This window comes from Mustela nigripes, chromosome 8 (assembly GCF_022355385.1).
Source record: "Mustela nigripes isolate SB6536 chromosome 8, MUSNIG.SB6536, whole genome shotgun sequence".
Classification (NCBI taxonomy): Eukaryota; Metazoa; Chordata; class Mammalia; order Carnivora; family Mustelidae; genus Mustela; species Mustela nigripes.
The window spans coordinates 19,844,359-19,857,040 of NC_081564.1; positions in this window are offsets into that span (position 1 = coordinate 19,844,359).

A 12,682-nucleotide genomic window follows, 5' to 3' on the forward strand; every position below is an offset into this window, starting at 1 on the left:
TTCGGCAACATTTTCTTAATTACATATTTCTGACAGCGTTGCCGGCAAAGAGGTGGGCAAACCCTAACAGAACTGTCTTGTAGGCGTTCGTGGGTGCTGTCGCAGAAAAGGGGCAGGGAGGCGTTGGCCAAGACACCCTGATGAAAGAGAACACGAAACAAATTATTTGTGGGGAACAGGAAGACAACGGCTCCAACAATCCACATGGGATAACCAAAGCTGCACCCTCAAACCCAGGCTCCGTCTGGCTCTAGACATGAACCCAAAACAGCAACCCGTTGATTTTCCCAGCCCTCGGATCCACTGTCAGCCTGGGATCCAGGCCTGGGGTAATCAGCAGCCTGGACGGCGAATAGGGTTTGGAGTCGAAATCCATCTGAGGCCTCTCTCCCTGCCAATGTGTACAGCTTAATAATTGCTTCCTCGTTCCTGCCGCATTCAGGTTCAAGAGAAGCACAAGCCCCTCCAGCGGCATTATGCAAATCGGGCCCACTGCGTTCCTGCGGCGGCATATAGAATATGTAAATTTATGGCAGCAGCAGCCGCGCAGGCTGCTTAAGACAGAAGATTTCTCAATGATGAAATTAGATTTTCTGGAAAGAGGCTCCCGAAGACCTGTCTCCGTTCCTCTGCCTCGTGCTATGCCGCCTAGCCACCAAACTGGTGCTCTGGGAAACAATTAAGTGAATTATAGGCTGTAACCTATTAAAAAAAAAAAAAAAAGAAAGAAAGAAAGAAAAAAAGAAAGAGGAAGAAAGAAGGGAGGAAAGAAGAAACAAACCAGGTTTCGTGAAGTCACAACAAATCCATGCTTTCTGGAACATGTAAAAAAGAATGGATGCTGGGAGGGTGGGTGGGAGGCGGGGGCGGGAGCAGTGGGCTCTGGTTCGCAGGAAGAATTGACGCAGGACAGAGAGCTTCAGCATCACCTTGGCCTTCACACTGGGGTCCATGGAGCTTCCAAGGGGGGCTGAGGGCAGGAAAGCAAACGGACCTCTGTTCTCAGCTTCAACTTAGGACGGCAGTTTTTATCTGCGATAGGTACCTGCCTTCTCCCGATCTCATCAGAAGAAAGCACTTATGTCCTTTAAAAAGGTTGAAAAATGATGCATCTAGACCAGAGGCTCTCAAACTTGAGCATGCATCAGACATACCAGGACAGCTTGTTAAACACGGACTGCTGGGTGCTATTCTCAGAGTTGCAGACTAAGTCGGTCTGGGGACACCTGGGAAAGGCACCTTCCTAACCAGCTCAGGGTGATGGCTTACGCTGCCGGGGCCAGAGAACCCTGAGAACCACTGCCTTGGGCTAGTCTTCATCTGACAGATGGGGGAGACTAGGGCCCAAAGAGTTTGGTGCCTTGTCAAAAGCCACACAGTGGAGTGTAGGGCAGGCCACAGATCTGGCTCTTTCCACCCCCCCTCATCCTTATCATCTCACTGAGATCATCTTTGTTACCATTGCCATTTCCTGAGCCCTTCCCATGTGCCAGGCACTTACACACGTCACTCGTGTAGACTTCACCGCCGTGCTGGGCAGGAGCACTGCCATCTCCAGTGAGGATACCGTTAGGGGCTGAACGTTTGCCTCCTTTGAAAATTCATAGGTTGATGTCCCCATTACCTACCCAACCCCTCTTTCTGGCCATCTCCCACCCATGCACACATGAAGAAGAGGTCGTGTGAACACAGAGTGAGAAGGGAAGGCCTTCTCCGAGAACTGTAACCTGCCAGCACTTTGACCTTGGATTCCCAGTCTCTGGAATTGTGCATGCTATTTCAACCCCTGTCTACGGTATTTGTTACAGCAGCCCGAGCTGGCTTAGGCAGTCCCCGAGACTCCCCTTCAAGCTGCCTCACTGCCTCATCCTCAGGTTTCTCATCTGTAAAATGGGACATTCTGAGCCTTGAGAATGTTGGGAGGGTTCCATGAGGTTTTACTGTGCTGAGCTCAGAGTCTCGCCCACAGTGGTTAGATCAGAGGAATTACCATTACTCTTGTCATTATTGTTATTAATTGAATTGGGACTAATTGAATCTGGGGACACAGAGCAGAGTTGTGAAATGAGCTTAGGGTTAGTAGTGTTAGGATCTCAGTTCTGAACCCGAGCTCTAAGTCCACCTGCTGTGAGACTTGGGGACATGTCATCATCCTCTGGAAGACCTGATTTTTGCAGGAGTGGATGGAACTTGGTGGCCCCAGAACACCCAGTTGTATGAGCTCCTATAATTCCAAGAGTGGGGCCGTTTGTCATTCCCATGTTACCTGAGGGGTGGCATTCAGCTTCTCCTGGACTGCAGCTCAGCCTCCTCCTGACCTCACTGCCTCCGGTCTTGCCCCAGCCACTCCACCTTTCGAGAATTCTCAGATGGCCACCAGATTCAGTGTTTCCCTGCTCAACTTTTCTGTGCCTCTCTGTTTCCCTTCCTCGGGTCAAGGTTAAGCCTGTCAGCTTGGCACCCGGTCTCCTTCATGTTCTCTCAGTCCCTCCCTCCCCATCTCTCTCTCTTCCCATCTATTTTCCAATAGCACACACAAGTACCTGTAGGTCCTGGTCCTTGGGTTCTGTGCTGTTTCCTGACTTCTTCTTGTTCTTGCTGTGCCTTCTGCCTATTAGTCCATCCATGCCCTTCCTCTCTATCTACTTGACTTTCAGTGCTCAGCTCAGGTATTTTGTGCCCTGAGACTCTTCCCCTTGCTGACCTTCTCCCTGCCCCCAACCCCATGCTGCATGAGGCACTTCCTCTAAGCTGCATGTATGTATCTCACACTTGTCCTTAACACTTCTATTGTAATGGTCTCCTGAATTTCTCGTCTTTTCCACCACACAGTGACTAGTTTAAAGGAAGAGAAACCTTCTTCTTCAGGCTTTTTGGAAATGTTCTGCTTTGTTGTTTGTTTTATCTGCTGCCTATATATAAGCCTCACACATGGAGGGGCTGTATATCTATTGTGCTTGCCACTGTAATTGCCATATGTTTTTCTACATTGGGCACATAAGGAATGATCAATCCTTGAATTAATAAATTTAAATCTCTGCCCATTTCCACGGTTTCTTAGTAACCATCATATCCCCATTGCCTAGCAAAATGTCTGGCACGGAAGTGTTTGGGAAATAGTTCCTGAATGAAGGAATAGATGAATAAAACAAGTAACTTCATATAGAAGTGTATCAGTCAGCTCTTGCTGCATAACAAACAGACATGGAATCCCAGTTGCACACAGCAATAGACATTTATTTCTCCTCTAGCTTTATTCTGTGAGTCAGGTGGGACAACTTTGAGCTGCAGGCTGTGTCTGGCTCAGCTCCACATGCCTGCCATCCTCCATGGGCTGGCAGTGTCACCAGAACACATTCTTCTCCTTGGTGAAGGCAGAGGTACAAGAGAAAAAGTGGAAGCACACAAGATTTCTTAAGGTCTCATCCCAGAACTAGCACCCTGCTCCTTCCATTCCTTTAACCCTGGCCAAAGCCAGGCATGTACACGGTCAGGCTCAAAGTCTGTGCAGAGGGATGTGTGCTCTAGGGGGAGAGGCTGCAAAGTCCCATGGCAATAGTCATGGATACAGAGAGGGGTAAAGGATCAGGAACAATAATTAAGTCTACTTCAATGACCAGTCCCAGCTATCTCGTCTCAAGCTTATGGCACAGGGTAACAACTTGCTATGACCGCTGAGACAAAGTGGCTGTGGCGCCCCTCCCATGTTCAAGACACTAGAATGTCTTTGTACTTTCTGCATTTTATGCCCTCCTTCATCTCCCACCCTGCAATTTTCAATGATTTTCCGGTGCTTGCATTAAACAATCTCCAGGTCTCTGCCCACAGGCATTGCTGTGCTGGGGCATGTCACAAGCGTGCCCCCCCCGCTTGTCCTTCTCCCAGCCCACAGTGCATGTTGTGAGGGTCCCCCTGATGTTTAATGCATGAGCCCACATCCTCCCAGCAGCCGCCGCAGACAGATTCTCCCAGCATGGGAACGGCCATGAAATCAGATGACTGTACAGGAAGTAGTCGGCCCCCGCCCCCCACCCCCCGCCTACCAATTGTTGTGAGGTTGCCCTGCTTCGAGTCAATTCCAGTTTTGTAATCTCTTTTATTAATGTGCCGGAGGCAGAGAAAAATGCATTTGTAATTTCCCCTTAATGGCTGGTGGAACTTCTTTTTGCTTTCTTTGTGAGCATTTGTTTGTGGTACACACACACACACACACACACACACACACACTCTTTGGGTCAGGGTGAATTGAGTGGCAAGACAGTGGATGTCAAAGCACAGACACAGAGCCTTGGAATATTTCAGCAGGAAGGGTCTGAGCTCAATGGCTGCCACATTGTGTTCCCAGAGCACCGGGCTCCCTCAAATTAGCATTAGAAGATACCGCAGGGTGAGAAGAAGTGGGGTGAATTGGCAGCTTCCTACTCCTGCCCTCACTTCAATCAGAGCATCTCTGTTTTAACCTGCTTTGTATACTAGGGCTCTCCACAGGCTTGTTAGGAATGAAAGGTGTCATTGCTGTACCAAATATGCAACGACCCTTATTTCCTCTCCCCTGGTTTCACAGAAAAGAAAACCAAGTCTCAGAGAGCTGGTGACTAATCCCACATCACAAGATGAACTGGGGGTGAGGGTACTTGGGGACGGGGCTCTGTCTCCTGATTCCAAACTTGATATTCCTGTCTACAAATAGGTTATACTTCAGAATGCTAAGTGTCTTCACTAAAATGGTTCGATATGTATTTTTTTTCATCTTCTGAACATGTGACCATGGATGCTTGTACTGAAGGAAAAAAAGCCATGGTGGGGGAATCTCCTTTTCCTTGCTGTAAAGGAAATGAATATTTACCGAGCATCTAGAATATTCCAGACACTGGACTGCATATACTTTTGATACTTACTATGTAACAAAAACCTTACCCCCAGGTGGGAATTACTATTTTCTATGTTACAGATGAGGACACTGAGGTTCAGAATGAGTAAAGGACTTCTTTAAGGACACATGGCCAGGACATGGTGGAAATGGGATTCCAAATTGGGTTAAAGAAAGAGTAAAGTTTTAAAGTACTTAGCTCTTTGTGGATTTTAAGAGTCAAAATCATTCAAACAGTGATGTATGATGACAGTGACCACAGCTGCTGTCAGACATTGAGTGCTTACCTTGAGTCTGGTGCTTACTGATGGCTTTACATTTAGGGCTGCCAGGTATAGTTGTGTAGGGTGTGTACTGCAGAAGAGCTCCCAGCCAAACGGACGGGAGAGAGCTGAACTCAATCTTTAAGTTGCTCAGCAGACCCTTAGGTAAGGCTGCATGCCCCTGGAGGATGGAGGTATGTTCTCTAATCACCCTGCCAGAAGTGGTTGCTTTTTCCCACTTCTGTCAAAGGCACTCTGGGCAAGCTGCTCTTTTGTTTTCACACCAGATCTCCTACAGTAAGCAGGGTAACATTGTGACTATCTTCATTCTAAAGATGAAGAAACAGAAACACAGGGAATTTAGATTTCTTGCCCAGCATTTGGTTGCAGAACCAAAATTCAAACCCAAGGTCGTGAAACTCCAAGGCTTGAAGAGGTAGGAATTTGCAGCTGTATCCACTCATACTCCCATCCTCCCCAAAGACTGTTGGGTTTCACAGGGTTTTAAAGATAGTGTTTGGAGATTCAAGACTGGAGGGCTTCTTGGAGGAGGTGTTCTCTGTCATATGTAATAGGAATCATGAGAGATTCCGAGATAGCAAATGACACTTAAGGATCAATCCAGTTGGGCTTATTCAAATAGTTTCTTTTGGATCATATGTTTGAACTCTTGTCCCTCACTCCTTTCTCTAAAGGAGAGCCCATGGAGTGGGCAGAAGACCCCCAGATCGTGTGGGTCTCATCTCTACCTACTATATACCCTTTTTCCTGGAACAGCCTCGAGCTGGGAGACTTCCTGGAGAAAAAAATATCCACTCAAAGCTAATTGTCATGCAATGTCCCAGAGCCAGTTACTTATTCTGAGGGACCCTGAGGTGGCTTGAGGACTTGACAAATAAAGAGGAAATAATTTGCAATGTGCTGTTTACACATAATCAGAGGCTACTAAGGGGAAAAAAATAGTGTCACAGCCTACAGCTTCCCACGTTTTATTTTGATCTTCTCCTAAATCATTACATAAGTAGAGAGGCAGCTGAAGACTAATTTGGGGGGGGGGCGTGGGGGCATGTTTGTGTGTTTGGCCAAAGAAAAGAAGAACTTTCTGCAAATACAAATGTATGGCCAAAGAAGGCTGAATGAGACCATGTCCCCCATCACTCCGAGAAGGAGGCAGTAAATGACAGGTACTCAGCACTCTTGCTTGATGCCTGAGGCAGACACTCAATAAGACTTATGGCTGTGGGTCCTCCCATCTATCCCCAGAGGTGGGTTCTATCACTGGCTCCACTTCACAGGTGGGGAAATTGAGGCCCTAAGACACAAAGCCTCCTGTCCAAGGATATGTGACTTGCCCAAGCTCAACCCAGTACTAGCCACCCAGATCAGGCTGATGTTGGGGTCTGGGGATTATTTTTTCACTTCACTTCACCATTTAGCCTCCAAGTCGGTTTCCCTGAATTTTGATGTCAGTCATTTATTTTAGGGGCCTTAAAACAGGGGTTCTTTTCTCCAGGGGAGAGTCTTGGGGAGGCAGTGCTGTTTCTGGTTCTAGTCATCTTGATCTCTTCCACTGCACATGACTAATAAAGTGGGGCAAGGGGGTCACTGGAGACAAAGGAGACTCAGGCAGGAGACCTCAGGGAGCTTGCACAGGGACAGGGGATGTTGCTTGGGATTTAGAGGGAAGCCCAGGGATGGCCCAGCTCTGAATTTTCTCTGAACATTTCTTGAAATCCTCCTTTCCCTTTCCTGGTCCCCTTGAGAAATTGGGCATCTGTGCCTCTACCTACCCTCCTTCTCTCTCACCTCTCCTGACTTTAAGGAGCCAAGATACCTTCTTAGAACTTCAGAGTTGTTCATCCTTCATGTTGGGACTCTCCTTCCCCTTTCACTGACCTAGGATCTTGGAGCCACAAGGGACCTCAAAAGGAACTCTAGTCCAGCCTCAGAGTCAAGGTTGGTGAAGTGACCTCAGCCTCATTTTATAGACAAGTCCTTGGAGGCCAAGTGCTCACTTCAGAGCCAAAAGCCAAAGTGACAGGACCCCGTCTACCAGGTTGCTTCTGTAGGGGAGCCTGCCCCCTCTTTGTTCTCCACCCGCCCCTGTGTCTCTGAGCCGTGTGCAATTTACATCTACACGCGCCCAGATTTGCATGAAACACACAGACACACACACAGGACTGCTCCTGGCTTGAACAACAAGGGATGCCAAATGCCGTTCACATCTTTCTGGGGAGGAGCGCATCCATCCTGATTCTGTGTTTGCCAAAGCGCCATACGTACCAGACGTACATATATTCCGCGTGAATTTCCTTAATCTCCCTCACAGCTGTCCCTCTCCACGGCCTCTGCTAGAGCATTCCCAAATTACTTGTCTCTTGGCTGGTATAGCAGCCTGTTCCCTGACTCCCTGCATCCCTTTAAAAACAACAAGAACAGCAACAAAAGTGACGATAATAATGAGTGCTATTAATGTAGCCCCTACTATGTGCTGGGTGTCGGGATACATGACATATGTGTTGCAACCATGGGATGGAAACATTATTATCCCATTTTACAGGAGGGAAAAATGAGGCTCCAAGTTTACGTGCCTCAGCAAAGGCTGGGGGTTGAGCTATTGAACTGTGGCTGGCTCTGAGACATGGGCTGTTGATCCCTGTGAAACTGCCCTCTGATCTCTCCATCTAGCTGAGCCGGCTGCTGTGATGACCACAGTACAGGGCAGAGTCCTTGTTCTGGAGGTCCCACAGGGTAGAAGCTGAGGGAGTGCACCGTTTCAACCTCTGATGTCACTTAACCCCTCGGATTCAATGTCCATTCCTGTAAAATACTAAGCACCAGAGTATTTCGCCATATAATATAACTATAGGAATTGATAAGATCATTACAAGGGAAGCACCATGCATAGTTCTCAGCATCTAATCTATGCTGGGTAATTTAAATATTATGTCATAATGAGATAATTTTTATGTCTGACACTCAAAGCTCTCTTGGGTCAGGCTCTGACCATTAAAGTTTACCACCACAGTTTTGCTTCCCACTCTTGGTCTAGAAGGAGAGCCTCATTGGTCTTCATGAACTCCCCACTCTTTCTCTCCTCCATGAATTTGCACACATGGTTCTATCTGTCCATCTGCCTTTTACCCTTTCTGCAGACCCAGAATTGGTTTGCCCTCAATGCCCAGCTCAGAGACCAACTCCTACCTGGTGTCTCGTCTTTCCTTCATATTGGAAGCCACCTTTCCATCCTCTAGACATAGCTTCGGGTCCTAGTATGTATTAGTTCTGATGTCTTATGCACCAGGTTAAAGATACAGCTACCTCAGTAGGACATGGTCCTTATTTTTCTCCATTATACTTTTTTAAAGACGTTATTTATTTATTTTAGAGAAGGGGGAGAGGCAGAGTGGGAGGGAGAGGGACAGTAAGAAAGAATCTAAAGCAGAGTCTGCACTCATTGTGGAACCCTAAGTGGGGCTTGATCCCATGACTGCAAGATCATGATCTGAGCCCAAACCAAGTGTCTGATGCTTAACCAACTGAGCCACCCAGGTGACCCCTTCTTTTTTTTTTTTTTAAGATTTTATTTATTTATTTGACAGACAGAGATCACAAGTAGGCAGAGAGGCAGGCAGAGAGACGGGGCGGGGGGGGAAGCGGGCTCCCTCCTGAGCAGAGAGCCTGATGTGGGGGCTCAATCCCAGGACCCTGGGATCATGACTGGAGCCAAAGGCAGAGGCTTTAACCCACTGAGCCACCCAGGCACCACTGTGCCCCCCTTCTTATACTTTAAATGCCACTGGATAGAAGGAATCCTGGGTACCTGAATGACTGTATGGAGCAATGGTATACCTCCTAAAAACCCACATTAGACTGTGCTCTGAGCGAGAAACAAACCTTTGTTATGCTGAGCCATTGAGAATTGGAGGTTCTTTGTTATGGCAACTCCACTGCCCTAATGAATCTACCTAACTAAAATCTACGTTTTTTCTCCATATTTCTATCCCCATCTTGTTTCAGAAAGAACTTAGTCACTTAACAGTATATTTTAAGAATAGAATGGAAGACAAATACCTGTAAGAACATAAAATAGCACCAGTTATAACACCCAGAAATCTGTACTCTGAAAATCAACACGTCTGCTATGTATGGATCCAAAATTTAGTTCTGAGGTTCCTAGGAGCCAAGGTAAAAAGGGACACATGTTCAGTCACACACTGCCCAGATTGTTTTTTTTTTTTTTTTAAGATTTTATTTATTTATTTGACACAGAGAGAGAGAGAGCGCAAAAACATAAGCAGGAAGAAGGGGAGAGGGAGATGGAGCTGAAGGCAAGATGTCTAACTGATGGAGACACCCAGGTTCCCCTCTCCAGATTCTTTGTGATAAAATAACACTGTGAAAGATAAATACAGTGGGAGTAACAGGATGGTTTTTCCTTGGCATATTTATTAAAAAGACCAGTGATTGGTTACAGCTCAACTCAGTACTCTCCAGCACTTATCCTGGGTATTGAGCTTGTCCCATGTCTTTCCTTGTGGAAACACAAACATAAATGGTGTTGAAAGACTCTTTTGGTGCATCTCACTGGGAAGTACTCAGACTTCTCTATAGGCCCGGGGTATCCTGGAGGGAAGAGACTCAAGCTTCTTCATTTCTGTGTTTTTATGTCTTGGTATAGAGTCTAGTCCATGAGGCAAACACTCAGTGAACATTGCTACTGATACTAGATATGTGAGTGTATGTGTGTATTACAGTGTGGTGTGTGTGTTGTATGTATGTTGAGCACATGTGTTGTGTACTGAGGTGTGTTGCATGCACATAGGTTGTGTGTGCATTGCACATATGTTGTGTGGGTGGTGTAGGAGATCCTGTGAGCATTGTCTGTATGGCTTGTGTTTTCTGTGGGTGCCGTGTGGGTGATATGGGTGCTCTGTGTGCACTGTGTGTTGTGGGGGTGGTTTGGATGGTATGGGTCTTATGTTTTCTGTATGTGTGTCACGATGTGCTGTGTTGTGTATGCGGTGTGCGTGCATGTGCGTGTGTGTGTGTGTGTGTGAAAGCATATCCTCAGTGTCCCAGGTGTCCTGCATATGTCTTGTGGGATTGCTGCACATTCTCTCTGTGTGACTTTGGGCCATTGTGTATCTGTTTTATGAGCATGGGGTATGCTCCTTGGTGCTGCCTGTGGGCCTCTGGGTTTGTACCCCTGCCCAACGCAGGCTCCTTGCATGCATCTACGAGTGTGCCCTGTGAGTCATTGTGGATACATCTAGAAGGTGGTGACTATTGTCTTCAAACAGAGAACAGCCATTAACACATTCATTAATTAGGATCATGTTGACACTTCTATTGCTGACTAAAAACATCTGTTTGTTTAATCAGTCTTCTTAATTCCTTACACTTATTCCCTCCGTGAGGAGATGGGCTTACTCTCCCATGTGCGTACACTGGGGTTTTATAAGGTGGGGGCACAAACTCTGTCAATATTGTCACAGGGTGACAGCTCTTGGGACAGCCCCACAGGCTTCCTAACAAATGAATATCCCTTTCAATGGTGCACGAGGAGGCATCCATGTTTCATTTGCCAGTGGCTTGTCCTTGTTTATTGACACAGACTGAATGACACATTACAGATCAGGTGTAAGAACTCCTCCATGGCACTCCGTCAAAACACCACAGGGTGTGATGTGATGTGGTCCTGGGTACACTAACCACTCCATTCGCTTTCTTTCCCACCTGGGTTTGTACCCTAAACCTGGCGACAAGCAGCCGGTAACCTCGACTGCATCCGTTTCCCCAAAGCCTTGGTTTTCTTACACGTACAATGGGATGCTAAAAGGACAAAAGTAAAGATTAAGAGAAAACATAATTAAAGGAAAAACCAGCATAGCACCAGGAACTTAGGATATCTAAAAAAGTTGCTTCTGTCCTCAAAGCCCCCCACAGCCCCACATGGATTCACTAGGGTTGGGGAAGGACAGCTGAGAAACAGACTCAAGGTCAAGGACTGACTCTGGTCACAGCCCCCACCAAGCACACCATTGGACATCCAGTGCATGTCCATTTCATCCCTCCTCTGTGCTGGGTGGGGCTGGGTGCTGAGAACACAGTCCCTGCCCTGGAGAATCCAGCAAGACCAGATGAGAGAGATGTTGCCACAGAGGCTGACTGGAATCTCACTGAAGAATGTGGGGAAAAAAGGGCCTCCCAGAAGAGGGGATACAAGGAGCATAGGCTCCAAAGCTGAGGTAGGGAGGAGGAAACCTCTTAGGGCTGGGAGCTTGGGGGAGAGATGCAGGGGTGGAGTTGAAAGGGAGGTGATGAATAGTGGAGGGGTTTTTTGTTTGTTTGTTTGTTTTTTGCCTTTGGGTCCCCCCCCGCTCTGGTGGTGTTCTCCATTATGCCTCATTTATTAATACATTTGGATATTTTTACAATGAACGCAAACAGTCCTACATCATCTTTAAAAATAATTGATAGTTTCTTATACATGATGTCTCTTATTTTAAAATCTGGGCTACACCGATGGACCCACAGGTGTTTGGGGATATTCATGTGATTTCTCCAGGGAATTTTCTTAGCAAAGGGTCAAAGAATATGTGCATATGGGCTCATATGGGTTTTAAAGCTTCAAAGATTTTTTTTTTACTATTTTTTAATTGTGGTAAATATATATACAACATAAAAATTGCAGTTCATACCAAAATTGAGTAGTGAGATCTCTGTTTTCCTCTTTAAGCATACTTGGCTTCCAGCACTGCTGCTTTTCACCTTAAAATGGAACCCAAGCTTTTCTTAAAAGGATCATAAGAGGATTCAATAAGAAGCTACACAGAAAGGCTTGCTTTGTGCCTGGTACATGCCTCCCTCTTGGGAGGCATTATTTTGGGGGTATTGGCAAGGCACTGGGCTTTGGTGTCCAGACCCTGGACTCAGGCTTGCAGGCATTGCGACCACACCTCTAAACTTCAGGATGCTCAGAATTGTGAAAATGGCATAAGATAATACAGATAAAGTGGATAGTGTCATTCAGATGTGCAACAAGCTATACCTTATCTTCCGAACATCATTATTACCTTTTGCTAATTCTGTACTTGAAGAAAAATAGTCACCTCAGATAAGCTCTATGAATATTTGTTTTGCGGCTTTGGTCCAGATGATGCTGTCATGCATCTTCTTTTCTACTCAAGGCCATCCTAGCAGATCCAGTTTTCTCTTGCAAATGGTGGTGATACTAAGTGGTATGTCTCTGAAGGATGGTTTCACTTCCTTTTAGAGCAAAGCGAGATTCCAAGTAAGAGGAAGGACCAAGGCATAGTTTGTGCTCCCTAAGAGCTAGATACTTAGTATCTTAGGTAATTCTCACAACAAACCCTTTGAGGGTGGCACTATACCCATTTTACAGATGAGGAAACTGAGTTTCAAGAAGCTTAGGCAATTTTTCCAGGATTACACAGCTAGTAGATAGTTGGACTTTGAATCTAACTATATCTGTGCTTTTGCTTTGACATTAAACAGCTCATTTTTTAGATGAGTGGATTAAAAT